Source organism: Colobus angolensis, unplaced genomic scaffold, assembly GCF_000951035.1.
Source record: "Colobus angolensis palliatus isolate OR3802 unplaced genomic scaffold, Cang.pa_1.0 Scaffold80, whole genome shotgun sequence".
Taxonomy (NCBI): Eukaryota; Metazoa; Chordata; class Mammalia; order Primates; family Cercopithecidae; genus Colobus; species Colobus angolensis.
The window spans coordinates 4535460-4552328 of record NW_012121821.1 but is presented as its reverse complement, the minus strand read 5'-3'; the positions used below and the strand labels follow the sequence as shown (position 1 = coordinate 4552328).

At 38.9% G+C, this 16869-nt stretch overlaps 1 pseudogene; it reads right to left on the bottom strand.

The window, feature by feature from the left end:
* Positions 1 to 16869, bottom strand: part of LOC105502738 — a 36080-nt pseudogene that overhangs the window by 5914 nt on the left and 13297 nt on the right.

Genomic DNA, 16869 nt, shown 5'->3' with positions numbered 1-16869 from the left:
TTTGTGGCTACTGCTACTATAGCTGCTGCTATTTCATGCCCATGGCCCATGAGCTCAGGTTGGATGACACGAAAAAAGCCAGGCAAGGTATGAAACTTAGAAAAATTGTTGCTGGCCAGTATCTACCATTTGGAGTAATGGGACATGTGACCCAAAATTCCTCCTGCAGTGGGAAGAGGAGAAAATAGGGGTTTGAAGATTTCAGGGTGTAGTTGGGAAGGGATTATTTCAAGGGACTCCATTTCTGAAGTGAAAAGAGACTCAGTTGGGAAACAAGGTTCTACTCTTATGAGATTTTTTTTTTTTTTTTCCTGACAAATATCTTAAAGGTCACATACTAATAGTATAAGAATGTTTTTAACCACACAAGTTTCAGTAAAATCAAAATCAAATGCTACTAAGGAAACCAGTTTTTTTATTTTGAACACCAGGTTAGCAAATAAGGAACAGTATACCTATGGGGCTGCATGGCTTGAAGATCTCAATGGTACAATAAGCAGTGCCAGGGAAACCACAGACTGGGTTTTCTACCCTAAAATGTGGAAACATATTTATTTTCATCTTTTTCCTGTCTCAAAGACTAGACCAGAATGTTGGTGTTAAAAACTGATTTGCACACTGCTCACCAAAACAGTTACATCCCAAATGCAAAACATGAAGAGTCTTGCTCTTAGCAACATAGGGACTTCAGCCATGTCCAGAGGAAGCAGTTTCCTAATTATGCTGACAAGGAGGGCTAGACATTTGCTTTCTGCTTCTTATTAGAGACAGTCAGTGGGAAAGTGGTAGACTTTAAAGAGATGACAGGAAACGGCTTCTCAGAAGTGAAATGAGAGGCCATTTCTACATTGATTAGATGGGAGTGGAAGGGGAGACAGGAAAGCAAGTTGGTAGAAGATTCAAAAAGAAGTAAAGGAAGGCTAAAGGTGCTTCCCTGGACTGTTGTAGGCAGGGCCCAGGGGAGTGTGACTGGGTGAGGGAGATTGCTTCCCAGCTCTGAGAAAGACTTGGCCATTCCTGGGAGCAAGTTGGACTTTCTGCAAAGGCTCTTTATGAAAGGGAGATTCTAAGTGTGTCTCCCACCCCCTCCTCTCTCCCTACCCGTCACCCCCAGAGTTTTGGTTTGGAAGAGTAAAGAAGACAATACAAATTACTAAAAGTCTTTAGCACAGTGCCTGGCACAAAATTAGTGCTCATAATGAAAACCATTATTTTATCATTATTGTTCATTTTGGTGGAGTATTTTATTCCCAGCCCATTGGTGGGGAACAAAGTAGCTTCTTAATTAGCACTTGTTAATTGGGTAATGAATTGGAGCAGTCACAGTGGTAATAATAGTAGTAAACATTGATTTTGGATTTACTATGTGTGTACTTACTACAGTAAATATGCTGAACTCTTTATATGTAGCTCTATAAGTGGGACATCAGTACTATTCTCTTTTTACAGATGAGAAAACTGAGACCCCAGATCATTGAGGTAGTAAATGGCAGAGCCAGGGCTCAAACCCAGGCAGACACTACGGTCTCGACCAGGGCACCTCCCCTGAGAAAATGAGACAGTAGCCAGGAACTGGAGGATTCTGACACCTGCGAGGGTTCCTTCTGTGTAGCAAATCTTGGGAATACATGTGAGGAAGAGGAGATGGGTTTCTCTGGTGTAGCAGAGAAGTCCTTAGCCCAGACAGGAGCTGTAGCAGAGAGGGTCTGCAGGGGCAGGGGCAGAGGCAGAGCCAGCTCATTGATTCTGCTAGACTGTGGCCTCCACGCAACCCTCCTCACCTTTCCCTCACTCCTGAAGCCTACGGTTTCCTGGAAGTGCCCCTGAAGTGATGGGAGAAAGCATCCTGGCCAGATGTTGCAGCAACCACAGCAGTAGGAAAGTGATCACCATAATTCTAAGAGGAAAAACGGTCGTGAGTCTCAAGCTGGGCTTCATAGGCCTGGCCACAGAGAACCTCAGAGGAAGGTCAAATCTAGGTGAGAAAGAGTCTTGGATAAATTTGCAAAGTAGGAAGTCCATATCCTGTGCCCACTCCCTTCCTTTTGTGATTCTCCCTTCTCATATTCCTACCTATTCTGGACCTCAAAGCTCTTTGTCTACCCTGGACCCCTCAATGTCATGGTTCACTTAGGCCTGCCTTTCTCTGTCCAAAAGCCTTGAGCCCAGAATGCACCCTACTTTTTCCTCCCATCACACGTTTCACTTGTTCTGTGACTACCCTCCTGGCTGACCCAGCTAGAAGAAATTTGATAGGCTAATTTGACCTAAGGAGCCAGATTGGATGCACATCTTTGAGTGAGTTATCCTAGGGATGTTGACGTTTTCAATAAATATTCCTGAAATGTCAATGACTTGATTCTGAAATAATCAAGTTTCCAGGGGGAAGCTTCAGGCTCTGTGGCAGGGTTGGAGGGATTATTGGGCATCCTGTAAGCTGCAGGGGATTACTGATCTGTCTGCATATATGAGAAAAAGCTGAGCGTTCTCTACTGACAGCATTTTAAATGAGATGCATGGTGTGTAATGCATTTTATTTCATGCTATCTTAAGTTATTCTCTAACTGTTTTATGTGTGTATTCTGTCTATCAAATGGATGATCAGTTTTTAGGACAGGAACAAATCCTCATGCATTTCATGTACCACATAATGTGTAGGAAAGATACTCAACAAACAAGTGTCCATTTGTGTATTCAAGAGGGAGCACAGTGGACACTCTAGGATGATTCATTTTAGGATTTTAAAAAATCTTAATGACAGGATTCATTTAGGGGGAAAAAATCAGAAAATGCCTATAGCCCAGGCAGTCTTACTACAAAGAGGTAACCATTAGGGAACTTCTGCAGATTCAGGTTTAATTAAATTCTGTAACTGCTACTATGATTCCACAACCAGATTTAGGCTTGTAAGAAAGTAAACTAGGGTAACATCACCAAGATAGCAGAGTGGGAGATACCAGCCTTCATCCCCCCTGCCCCTCCCACACACACAAAACAATAGAGACAGCTATCTACAGACCAAAATACAGACCTCAAGTGCTCATCAAATAATCTGCAGCTATGTGGTGGGGCAAAAAATATGGAGCATATCCATCCACATAGTAAGCATTGCTGGTGATATTGGCCTACGTGTGACTCCAGAATACAGCCAGTAACAAAGAAAAAGGCAGAGGCTATCTATATCAGCCACTCTGCAGAAGCCACCATGGTCAGAGCAGCCTGCTCTGCACAGGACACAAGTATCTTTTGCCACTGAGGCAACCAACAGCCATTTCCCCTGGTTAGCTCTGGAGAAGGAAACATGGTTTACATCCTCCCCTTCACCCATCAGGAAGCAGCCGCCATGGAGCTGCTTTGGGAAAGGAGCAGCCGTGTCTTCCAACTTTGTGTGGGCCCTAACCCCCAAGCTGTGGCTCCCCTGAGAATGCCTTCACTCCTGACTCAAGCTCTGTGACTGCTTTGTGCCTGCCCACAAATCAGACACTGGAGGCATCACCATAGTGAATTAATTTTCACTTTGGGCCCTGGAGCCAAGTTCTTCCTGCCTATGCCCATGCTCTCAGTGCTGGCTTAGCCACTGTAGAGAGCTAGGCTATATACCAGAGCCACTTTAACTCTGCATACTCCTGTGCTCACATTCTCAGTTTCCCAGCTACTTTACAAGCATCTGTACCTTACGTATTGTTACCACCAGAGCAGTGGGATGCCTGTGTTTCAGGCACCAATGCCATTACTTCTGTAGATCCTGGAGCTGTTATTCTTCCATATGTGCCTGTGCTCCAGGCCTCAGCTCCATGGATGATCCACTTATCAGTCATTGGTAGCATGATCACCGTGAGAGGGTACACAAGCCAGACCCAGAGCCAAGAGGGATGCCTCAGCTACAACATCCCCAGTGGGAGAAAAAGACCAGGAGTTTCTTAGCAGCCACTGCCACTGAGGACCCCACTGCAGACATCCAGAGCACTGGCTGCTCAGGATCCCTGCAATTTTAGTCAACACCAACCTCAGCTGACAAAGCTGCACAGAGACTACACAGCTGCATCTTCACTTGTGCCAGAATTAATATACCCCACCCAGCAAGTGCCCTCAGACTATACCCCTACCACTGAAGAAGGTCTACCTGCAGCAAAACTAACATGTAAAGTCTGAAAGGGATGTCTACTTGACCAAATGTGTAGACATCACCACGAGACAAAAAACATAAAACACACTACCAAAAGAACACAATAACCTTCCTGTAGCTGACCCCAAAGAAATTAAAATATACAAACTGCATTACAAAGAATTCAAAATGACTGTTTAAAGGAAGTTGAGTGAACTTCAAGAAAATACAGAAAATAATTCAATGAAATTAGGAAAACAATAAATGACCAAAATTATAAGTGTAAGAGAGAGATTGAAACTACAAGAAAAAAAATCAAACAAATTCTGGATTTGAAAAATATAGTGAATGAAATAAAAAAATGCAGCAGAGTGTCAACAACAGAATTAATCAAGGAGAGCAAGATGGTGGAATAGAAACCTCCATAGATTGTCTCCTCTGCAAGGACATCAATTTAACAACTATCTATACAAAAAAATCACTTTCATAAACACCAAAACTTAGGTGAGTACTCACAATACCTGGTTTTAACTTTATATCACTGAAAGAGGCACTGGGATGGTAGGAAAAGCAGTCTTGAATCACCAAAGCCACTCTTGCCCAATCCCCAAGCAGGGATGGCATGGTGCAGAGAGGATTTCAGTGCCCTGGAGAGAGGAAGATCACAGCATTTGTGAGGCATTGAACACAGTGCTGCCCTGTTACAACAGAAAACAAAACTGGACCAAATTCAGCTGACACGCACCCACAGAGGGAGCATTCAAAGCAGCCCTAGCCAGAGGGAAATCACAGATCCCAGTGGTCTAAACTTGAGCTCCTGCAATCCTCGCTAATGAACTAAAGTGCTCTGCGGCTCTAAACAAACTTGAAAGACAGTCTAGGCCACAAGGACTGCAACTTCTAGTCAAATTTGAGTGCCAAATTGGGTCCAGAGACAGTGGACTGGGTGGGGGGCGGGGGCACACAATCTACCGAGACACCATGTTAGCATCACCTCTCTTTTAACACCACGCTGCACAGCTCATGGCTCCAAAGGTGACCTTTTCCCTTCACTTGAGGAGAGGAGAGGGAAGAGTGGGGAGGACTTTCACTTTCATCTTGGATACCAGCTCAACCACAGTAGAACAGGGCACCAGTCTGAGTCATGAGGCTCCCTTTCTAGGCCCTAGTTCCAAGATGGCATTTCTAGATACACCCTGGCCAGAAGAGAATCTGCAGCCTTGAAAGGAAGAACTCAGTCCCGGCAAGATATACCATCTGCTAACTGAAGAGCCCTTGGGCCCTGAATAACCAGCAGCGATATCTAGGTACTACACCAAAGGCCTTGGGTGAGCCTCTGAGACTTGTTAGTCTCAGGCGAGTCTCAGCACCTTCCCAGATATAGTGGTTATGGGGCAAGACTCCTTCCTGTTGAGAAAAGTGGAGGGAAAACAAAGGGGATTTTGTCTCACACCTTAGGTATCAGCTCAGCCACAGGGAGTTAGAGCACCAAGCAGACCCTTTGGCTCCCCAATTCCAAGACTTGGCTCTTGGACTGCATTTCTTGACCTGCCCTGGGCCAGTGGGGAGCCCACTTCCCTGAAGGAGAAGTCCCAGGCCAAGCAGCATTTACCACAAGCTGACCAGAGAAACCTCAGGCCAGAAAAGAACATCAGTGGTAGCCTGGCAGTATTCCCCTGGGTCTGGGGTGGTGGTCATGAGGTGAGGCTTCTCTGCCTTTAGAAAGGGGATGGAAGAGTGGGAAGGACTACATCTTATGATTCAAGAGCCATTTCAGCCACAGTACAATAGAATACCAGGTAGATGTCTAAAGTTTTTACTCTAGCTCCTGGTTCCTGGACAGCACCTCTGGACATGCCCAGGGACTGGGGAGCTTGCCACCCTGAAGGAAGGACACAGGCATAGCTGACTTTGCTACCTGCTGATTGTAGAGCCCCAGGGCCTTGAGCAAGTATAGGCTGTAGCCAGGGAGTGGTTACAGCAGGCCTTGGGTGAGACCCAGTGCTGTTGTGGCTTCAGGTCTGACCCAGTGCAGTTCCATTTGTGGCAGCCATACGGGTGTTTGTGTCACACCACCCCCAGTGTGAGGTGGCTCAGAACAGAGAGACTTCATTCATTTGGGAGAAAGTAAAAGAAGAGAACAACAATCTCTGCCTGGTGATCCAGATAATTGTTCTGAATCTTGTCCAAGACTACCAAGGTGGTGCCTCTATGAATCTGCAAGAAGCACAATGTTACAGGTCTTGGGGTGCCCCCTAAAGCAGACACAGTTTAGATCACAACACCCATGTCCTTCTGATTATCTGGAAAGCCTTCCCAATAAGGATAGGTACCAATAACCCCAGACTGAGACAACCACAATAAATACCTAACTCTTCAATGCCCAGACACCAAAGAATGTCAACAAGCATCAACACCCTCCAGGAAAACATTACCTCAACAAATGAACTAAATAAGGTGCCAGAGACCAACCCTGGAGAAACAGCTATGTGACCTTTCAGACAGAGAATTCAAAATAGCTGTATTGAGAAAACTCAAAGAAATTCAAGATGACACAGAGAAGGAATTCAGAATTCTTTCAGGTAAATTTAACAAAGAGACTGAAATAATTAAAAAGAATCAAGCAGAAATTCTGGAGCTGAAAAACACAACTGGCCTACTGAAGAATGCTTTAGAGTCCTTTAATATTAGAATTCATCAAGCAGAAGAAAGAATTAGTAAGCTTGAAGACAGGCTATTTGAAAATACACAGTCAAAGGAAAGAAAAAAAACAGTGAAGCACACCTATAAAATTGGGAAAACAGCCTCAAAAAGGCAAATCAAGAGTTATTGGCTTTAAAGAGGAAGTAGAGAAAGAGGTAGGGGTAGAAAGCTTATTCAAAGGGATAATAACAGAGAACTTCTCAAACCCAGAGAAAGATATTGATACCCAAGTACAAGAAGGTTCTCAAACACTAAGCAGATTTAACCCAAAGAAGACCACTTTGAAGCATTTAGTAATTAAACTCCTACAGGTCAAGAATAGAGAAAGGATTCTAAAAGAAAAGCAAGAGAAAAGAAACAACATACAATGGAGCTACACTACATCTGGTAGCAGACTTTTCAGTGGAAACCTTATAGATCAGGAAAGGGTGGCATGACATATTTAAAGTGTTGAAGAAAAAACCTTTTACCCTAGAATAGTGTATTTGGTGAAAATACCCTTCAAATGTAAAGGAGAAACAAAGATTTTCCTAGACTAACAAAAGCTGATCAATTTCAACAACACCAGACCTGTCCTATAGGAAGTGCTAAAGGGAGCACTTCAATCACAAAGAAAAGGACATTAATGAGCAAAATAAAATCGTCTGAAGGCACAAAACTCACTGGTAATAGTAAGCACTTCAAAATACAGAACATTATAACACTGTAACTGTGGTATGTAGGACCAATTAAAAAATAATAACTATAACAACTTTTCAAGACATACAGAGTGCAATAAGATATAACCAGAAACAAGAAAAAGTTAAAAAGCAGAGGAATAAAGTTAGGGCATAGAGCATTCATTTTCTTTTTGCTTGTTTGTTTGTTTATGCAAATAGTGCTAAGTTGTTACCAGGTTAAAATGATGGGTTATAAGATACTATTTGCAAGGTTCATGGTAGCTTCAAACCAAAAAATATACAAAAGATACACAAAAAAGAAAAAGCAGGAAATGAAATAATATCATCCAAGAAAATAATCTTCACTAAAAGGAAGACAGGAAGAAAAGAAAGAAGGAAGAGAAGACCACAAAACACCCAGAAAACAAATAGCAAGATGGCAGAATAAGTCCTTACTTATCAATAATAACATTAAATGTAAATGGGCTAAACTCTCCAATCAGAGAACACAGAGCGGCTGAATAGATTAAAAACAAAACAAAACAAAACAAGACTCAATGATCTGTTGCCTACAAGAAATTCATTTCACCTATAAAAACACATATAGATGGGGCATGGTGGCACACACCTGTAATCTCAGCACTTTGGGAGACTGAGGCAGGGAGATCACCTGAGGTTGGGAGTTTGAGACCAGCCTGACCAACATGGAGAAACCCCGTCTGTATTAAAAGTACAAAATTAGCTGGGCGTGGTGGCACAAGCCTGTAATCCCAGCTACTTTGGAGGCTGAGGCAGGAGAATAACTTGAACCCAGGAAGCAGAGGTTGCAGTGATCTGAGATTGCACCATTGCACTCCAGTCTGGGCAACAAGAGTGAAACTCTGTCTCAAAACAAAAACAAAAACAAAAACAAACAAATGAAAAACAGACACATATAGACTGAAAATAAAAAGATGGGAAAAGATTCTCTGTGCCAATGGAAACCGAAAAAGAGCAGGAGTAGCTATAGTTACGTCAGACAAAATAAATTTCAAGGCAAAAACCACGAGAAGAGACAAAGAAGGTCACTATATAATGATAAAGGGGTCAATTCAGCAAGAGGATATAACAGTTTTAAATATATACACATCCAACACCGAGCACCTGGATATATAAAGCAAATATTATTAGAGCTAAAGAGTGTGATAGGCCCCAATACGATAATAGCTGGAGACTTCAATGCCCCACTTTCAGCGTTGTACAGATCTTGCAGACAGAAAATCAACAAAGAAATGTTGGAGTTAATCTGCACTATAGACCAAATGGATCTAAAAGATATTTATAGAACATTTCATCCAACTACTGCAGAATAAACATTCTTTTCCTCAGCACATGCATCATTCTCAAGAATAGACCACATGTTAGCTCACAAAGCAAGTCTTAAAACATTCAAAAAATTGCAGTAATATTAAGTATCTTCTCTGACACAATAGAATTAAACTAGAAATCAGTAACAGAGGGATTTTGAAAACTATACAAATACATGGAATTAAACAATATGTTCCTGGATGATCAGTGAAGAAATTAAGAAGGAAATTGAAACATTTCTTGAAACAAATGATAATGAAAACACAACATACCAAAACCCATTGGATACAGTAAAAGCAATACTAAGAGGGAAGTTTATAGCTGTAAGTGCCTATATCAACAAAGAAGAAAAGCTTCAGATAATAGCCTATGCATCTTAAAGAATGAGAAACTATGCATCTTAAAGAATGAGAAAAGTCAGAACAAATTATACCCAAAATTAGTAAAAGGAAAGAAATAATAAGATCAGAGCAGAAATAAATGAAATTGAAATGAAGAAAGCAATACAAAAGATCATTGAAACAAAGAATTTCATTGAAACTGTTTTAAAAATTTGTTGAAAACTTAAACAAAATTGACAAATGTTTAGCCAGGCTAACTCAGAAAAAAACAGAAAAGATCCAAAGAAATAAAATCAGAGATAAAAAAAGAGACATTACAAATGATACCGCAGAAATTCAAAGGATCATCAGTGGCTACTATGAGCAATTATATGCCAAAATTGGAAAATCTCGAAAAAATGAACAAATTCTTAGACACATGCAACCTACCAAGATTGAACCATGAAGAAATCCAATACCTGAACAAGCGATGAGATCAAAGCTGTAATAAAAACTCTCCCACTAAAGAAAAGTCATGACCTGATGTCTTCACTGCTGATTTGTATCAAGCATTTAAAGAAGAACTAATAATAATCCTACTCAAAATATTACAAAAAAGTAGAGGAGGGAATACTTCCAAAATCATTCTCCCAGGCCAGTATTATCCTGATACCAAAACCAGACAAAGAAACATCCAAAAAAAGAAAACTATAGGCCAATATCTCCAATGAATATTGATCCAAAAATCCTCAACAAAATACTAGCAAACTGGCTGGGTTTTTAATCCCATCTATTTGGGAGGCTGAGGCGGGTGGATCATTTGAGTCACGAGTTCGAGACCAACCTGGCCAACATGGCAAAACCCTGTCTCTACTAAAAATACAAAAATTAGCCAGGTGTTGTGGTGCACGCCTGTAGTCCAGTTACTTGGGAGACTGAGGCAGGAGAATTGCTTGAACCCAGGAGGTGGAGGTTGCAGTGAGCCAAGATCGCACCACTGCACTGCAGCCTTAGCAGCAGAGTGAGACTCTGTCTCAAAACAAACAAATAAACAAAAAGCACTAGCAAACTGAATTTAGCAATATGTCAAAAAGATGATTCATCATGACAAAGTGAGATTTATCCCTAAGATGCGAGGACGGTTCAACATACATACACAAATCAATCAATGTGAGGCGTCATATAAACAGAATAAAGGACAAAACCTATGTAATCATTTCAAGTGATGCTGAAATAGCATTTGATAAATTTCACATTGCTTCGTGATAAAAACCTTCAAAAACTGGCAACAGAAGGAACATACCTCAACATAATAAAAGTCATATGTGACAGACTCATAGCTAGTATACTGAATGGGAAATACTGAAAGCCTTTCCTCTAAGATCTGGAACATAACAGGGATGCCCACCCTCACCACTGTTATTCAACATAGTACTAGAAGTTCTAGCTAGAGAACTTAGACAAGAGAAATAAATAAAGGGCATCCAAATTGGTAACACAGTAGTCAAATTATCCTTATTTTCAGATAGTATGATCTTATATTTGGAAAAACCTAAGGACATCACAGAAAAGCTATTAGAACTGATAAACAAATTCAGTAAAGTTGCAGGATACAAAACCAAATATAAAAATCAGCAGCATTTCTATATATCAAGATTGAACAATCTAAAAAAGAAATAAAAAAGTAATACCATTTACAATAGCCATAAATAAAATTAAATATCTAAAATTAAAAATCCAAAGAAATAAAATCAGAGATTAAAAAAAGAGACATTACGAATGATACTGCAGAAATTCAAAGGATCATCAGTGGTTACTATGAGCAATTATATGCCAATAAATTGGAAAATCTCGAAAAAATGAACAAATTCTTAGACACATGCAACCTACCAAGATTTGCGACTGATCAAAGAAGTGAAGGATCTCTATAATGAAAACTATAAAACACTGATGGAAGAAATGGAAGAGGCCACCAAAAAATGGAAAGATATTCCATGTTCACGGACTGGAAGAATTGATATTATTAAAATGTCCATACTATCCAAAGCAATCCACAGACTCAGTACAATCCCTATCAAAATACCAAAGACATTCTTCACAAAAATAGAAAAAACAATCCTAAAATTGATATGGAACCACAAGAGCCAAAACTATCTTAATCCGAAAGAACAAACTAGAGGAATCACATTGCCTGATTTCAAATTATACTATAGAGGTTTAGTGACCAGAACAGCAGTACTGGCATAAAAGCAGACACATAGGCCAGTGGAACAGAATGGGTAACTCAGAAAGAAATCCACCATCTACCATAAATTAATTTTTGATAATGGTGGCAGGAACATACACTGGAGAAAAGACAGTGTCTTCAGTAAGTGGTGCTGGGAAAACTGGATAACCATATGCAGAAGAATAAAACTAGACTCCTAGCTATCACTGTATGCAAAAATCAAATCAAAATGGGTTAAAGACTTAAATATAAGACCTGAAATTATGAAACAACTACAAGAAAACATTGTGGAAACTCTCCAGGACATTGTTCTGGACAAAAATTTATTGAATAATATCCAATAAGCACAGGCAATGAAAGCAAAAATGAATAAACAGAATCACATCAAGTTAAAAAGTTTCTGCACAGCAAAGGAAACAATCAACAAAGTGAAGAGACAACCCACAGAATGGGAGTAAATATTTGCAAACTACCCATCTGACAAGGGATTAATAACCAGAATACATAAGGAACTCAAACAAATCTATAGGAAAAAGTCTAATGATCTGATTTAAAAATGGGCAAAAGATTTGAATAGCTATACAAATGGCAAACAGGCATATGAAAAGGTGCTCAACATCACTGATCATCAGAGAAATGCAAATCAAAACTACAATAAGATATCCTGTCACTCCAGTTAAAATGGCTTATATCCCAAAGACAGGCAATAACAAATGCTGGTGAGGATGTAGAGAAAAGGGAACCCTGTACACTGTTGGTGGGAATGTAAATTAGCACAATTACCATGGAGAACAGTTTGGAGGTCAGAAAACTAAAAATAGAGCTACCATATGATCCAGCCATCCCACTGCTAGGTATATACCCCAAAGAAAGGAAATCAGTATATCAGAGACATCTGCACTTCTATGTTTGTTGCAGCACTCTTCAGAATCTAAGACTTTGAAGCAACCTAGGTGTCCATCAACACATGAATGGATAAAGAAAATGTGGTACATATACATAACGGAGAACTATTCAGCCATAAAAGGTATGAGATCCTGTCATTTGCAAATGACATGGATGGAACTGGAGGTCATTATGCTAAGTGAAAAAAGTCAAGCACAGAAAGACAAACATTGGATGTGCTCACTTATTTGTGGGATCTAAAAATCAAAATAATTAAACCCATGGAGATAGAGAGTAGAAGGATAGTTGCCAGAGGCTGGAAGGGCAGTAGGGGATTTGGGGTGGGGGAGTGGGGATGGTTAATGGGTACAAAAAAATAGAAAGAATAAACTAGACCTAGTATGTGATAGCATAACACGGTGACTATAGTGAGAAATAATGTAATCATACATTTAAAAGTAACTAAAAAGTATAATTAGATTGTAACACAAAGGATAAATACCTGAAGGGGTGGATGCCTCATTTTCCATGAAATGATTATTATGCATTCCCTGCCTGTATCAAAACATCTCATGAACCACATAAATATATGTACCTACTATATACCCTCACAAATTAAAATTAAAAATTAAAAAAAAAGTCTTAAGCAGAAGAAAAGTGTGAAGTTGAAGACAGGTTATTTAAAAATATACCATCAGAGAAGAAAAAGAACAAAGGATAACAAGGAAAGAAGAAAGCATATGAGATTTATGGGAAAGCATCAAAATGGCAAATATTCAAGTTGTAGAAGTTCAAGAAGGAGAACAGAAAGACAAAAAAGCAAAAAGCTTATTTAAAGAATAATAGGAGAAAATGTCCAAATCAAGGGCAAGAGATAAATATCCAACTACAGGAAAGTCAAAGTTTTCTGATCAGATTCAATCTAAATTAGACTACACCAAGACGTGTAATCAAACTGTTAAAAATCAAAAGACAAAGAAGGCCAGGTGTGGTGGCTCATGCCTGTAATCCCAGCACTTTGGGAAGCCAAGGCAGGCAAATCGCTTGAGCCTAGGAGTTCGAGACCAACCTGGGCAACATGGCAAGACCCTGTCTCTACAAAAAATAAAAATACAAAAATACAAAAATTAGCCAGGTGTGGTGGCATGCACCTGCAGTCCCAGCTACTCAGGGGGTTGAGATGGCAAGATCACTTGAACCTGGGAAGTTGAGACTGTGGTGAGCCAAGATCATGCCACTGCACCCCAGCCTGGGTGACAGAGCTAAACCCTGTCTCAAAAAACAAAACAAATAAACAAAAAAGAAACAAAAAGAAAAATAAATTAAAAAAGCCAAGAAACTAACCCCCTCCCCCTCAAAAAAAAAAAAAAACCCACAAAAAATCAAAGACAAAGAGAGGATCCTGTAAGCAGTTAGAGAAATGAAGAAAATAACATATAAGAAAGTTTCAATAAGGCTAGAAGCAGATTTCTCAGCAGAAAGCTTACAGGGCAGGAGAAAATGGGATGATGTATTCAGTGTGCTGCAGGGGAAAAATAAAACCTGTCAATTAAGGATATATTGCCTGGTAAAGCTGTCATTCAGAAACGAAGGAGAAAGAAAGACTTACCCAGACTTATATCAGCTGAAGAAGTTGATCACCACCAGGCCTATCTTACAAGAAATGCTACAGGGAGTTCTTCAAGCTGAAAGAGAAGAAGACTAATTATTAGCATGAAAATTTATCAAAGTATAAGACTCACTGGTGAAATAAAGATGCAGTGAAATTCAGAATACTCTTAATAATCTAATGGTGGTGCATAGACCACTTATATTCATACTATGAAGATGAGATTTATGGGAAAGCATCAAAATGGCAAATATTCAAGTTGTAAATAGCTATAATAATTTGTTAAGGGATAAAAATAATAAATAATATTTGTCTAAGAGCAGGAAGAACCCCTGCTCTTGAATATATAATATTCAAATAAATATTATAATATTTATTAATAATAATAGCTATAATAATTTGTTAAGGGATACGCAATAAAAAGACGTAAATTGTGACATAAAAAACAAAACATGTGGAGTGTGGTGGAGTAATAGTGTTAAGCTTTTTAATGTGGTCAAAGTTTAGTTGTTAGCTTAAAATAGCCTGTTATAACTATAAGACATTTTACGTTAGCCTCAGGGTAACCACAAAGCAAAAATGTATAGTAGATAAACAAAAGATGAAACTTAAGGAATGAAAGCATACTAGAGAGAATTATCTAATCAGAAAGGAAGATAGTCAGTGAGAAAGAAAGAAACAAAGAATCTACAAAGCAATCAGAAAACAACAAAATGACAGGAGTAAGTCCTTACCTATCAATAATTACCTTGAATATAAATGGACTAAATTCTCTAACCAAAGATACACACAGAATGGCTGAATGGGTGAAAAAATAACAATATTTTGCCTTCAAGAGATTCACTTCACCTTAAAGGACACACATATGTTGAAAATGAAAGGATGAACAAAAATATTCCAGGCAAATGGAAACCAAAAGAGAGCAGGGAGAGCTATAGTTATGTCAAAAAAAAAAAAAAAAAGACTTTAAATCAAAAACTGTAAAATGTGACAAAGAACTTCATTATCTAATGATAAGGGGATTAATTCATCAAGAAGATATAATAATTATAAATATATATGAACCTAGTATCAGAGCTCCTAGATATATAAAGCAAATATTAATAGACCTGAAGAAAGAGATTGACCGTAATACAATAATAGTAGGGGATTTCAACAATGAACAGATTATCTTGACAGAATATCCATAAGGAAACACTGGACATACCAAATGGAACTAACAGACATATACGGGATATTTTATCCAACAGCAGCAGAATATACATTCTCTTCAACATGGATAGATCATATGTTAGACCACAGAACAAGTCTTAACAAATTTAAGAAGATTGAAATCTTATCAAGTATTTTTTCCAACAACAATGGTATGAAACTAAAAATCAATAATAGGAGGAATTTTGGAAAATTTACAAATATGTGGAAATTAAACAACATGTTTCTAAATAACCAATGAATCAAAAAATAAATTAAAAGAGACATTTTTTTAAAATCCTGAGACAAATAAAAATGGAAGCAAAACATATCAAAACTTATGGGATGCAGCAAAAACAATTCCAAGAGGGAAGTTTAAAGCAATAAACATCTACATTACAAAAGAAGAAAGATCCTCAAAAAACAGCCTAATGTTACACTGCAAGGAACTAGAAATAGATGAATAAACTAAGCCCAAAGAAAAATCTGGTTTTTCTTCCTCATCATATGAAGCTAATCTCTCTTAACTTCCATTTTCTTAGCTTTTAAGTGGGAATAATGAACTGTTTCTTGTAGGATTATTTTGAACTTTGTCGATAATAGATGGAATATGTATGTGACCCAAGGGCAGCCCTTGCTCACTCTGCACTAACCATGCATGACTATTTTTCATTTTTTTCAACAGGCACAACTTATCTTTAGCTTGTGGTCAACGAAGATCTTCTGAGTTTTTAATTTTTTTTTTAAACCTAGGCAAACTGAGGTCTTTCTATCCTAAATGTATGTAATTGATTATTTTTTAGAAACTTAATGCAGGTCTTTAACACTTATCCCTTTAAAACAGCTGACTTAGGGCCTTACCACAAACAGTTCTCCTGGTATGGAATGTTCTTCCTCCTGACCTTCCCATGGCTTTCTCTCTCTCTCTTTTTTTAATCATTCAGGTCTCAGTTTACATGCCATCCTTTCAGCAAGACCTTGCCTGATGACTCAATCTAATGCTGCGTCCAAGTCACTCTCTGTTACACTTTGCTTCTGTTCTCATTTCTTTAGTTGCTTATCATCCATTATCCACCCCACCTCAGCCTGGCCAGCCTGCAGCCTGCACTTATAAGAACACCTAACACACAATGAAGAGTCAATGAATATTTGTTGGAAGAATAGTCATTCTTCTTTTGTTATTGAGAAAAAGTTCTTAATATTGGTTCATTCCTACAAGATGCCTTAACATCAAGGAAAAGAAATTATTTCACTTCCTATCAGCATTAGTCTCACATTCTTTAAAAAGAGTTTTTTATTAATTTTTTTGTAGTAGCATATAGAAAGCTGAACTTCTTCAGAAGAAGAGTCATTGGATGATGTGCTTTGAGGCAGACAGCCTAACAGATAATCTTTCTAGACTCCCAAGGACAAGAACCAGGGGTTCTTCCTGCTCTTAGACAAATTATAGTGTGAGGGGAGCTATTGGGAAGAAGAGATGAATAGAAAATAAGCAAAGGAGGCCAAATTTTTGTCACTAATTCAGTATAACAGCTAAGGGAAAGAGAGAATTGAAGAGGTCCTGAGGTTCCTGGTTTAGGCCACTGGATGGATAGTGGTGTTATCTGTCAATATAAAAGCACTGTATAAAAGCAGGCAGAAGAGGAGAAGCAAGATCAGGAGAAGTGAGAAGATCCAAGCACAGTTGGGAAGAATAGGTTTGGTGCTCAGGGTAGGGGTCCAGACTAGACTGAAAGATCTGAGGTTTCTTCTGCAGGTGGCCGTTGAAGTTATGGGAGCAGTTAAGATCACTAAATAGTGTCAGAGAGTGAGCAAAGAGGGGT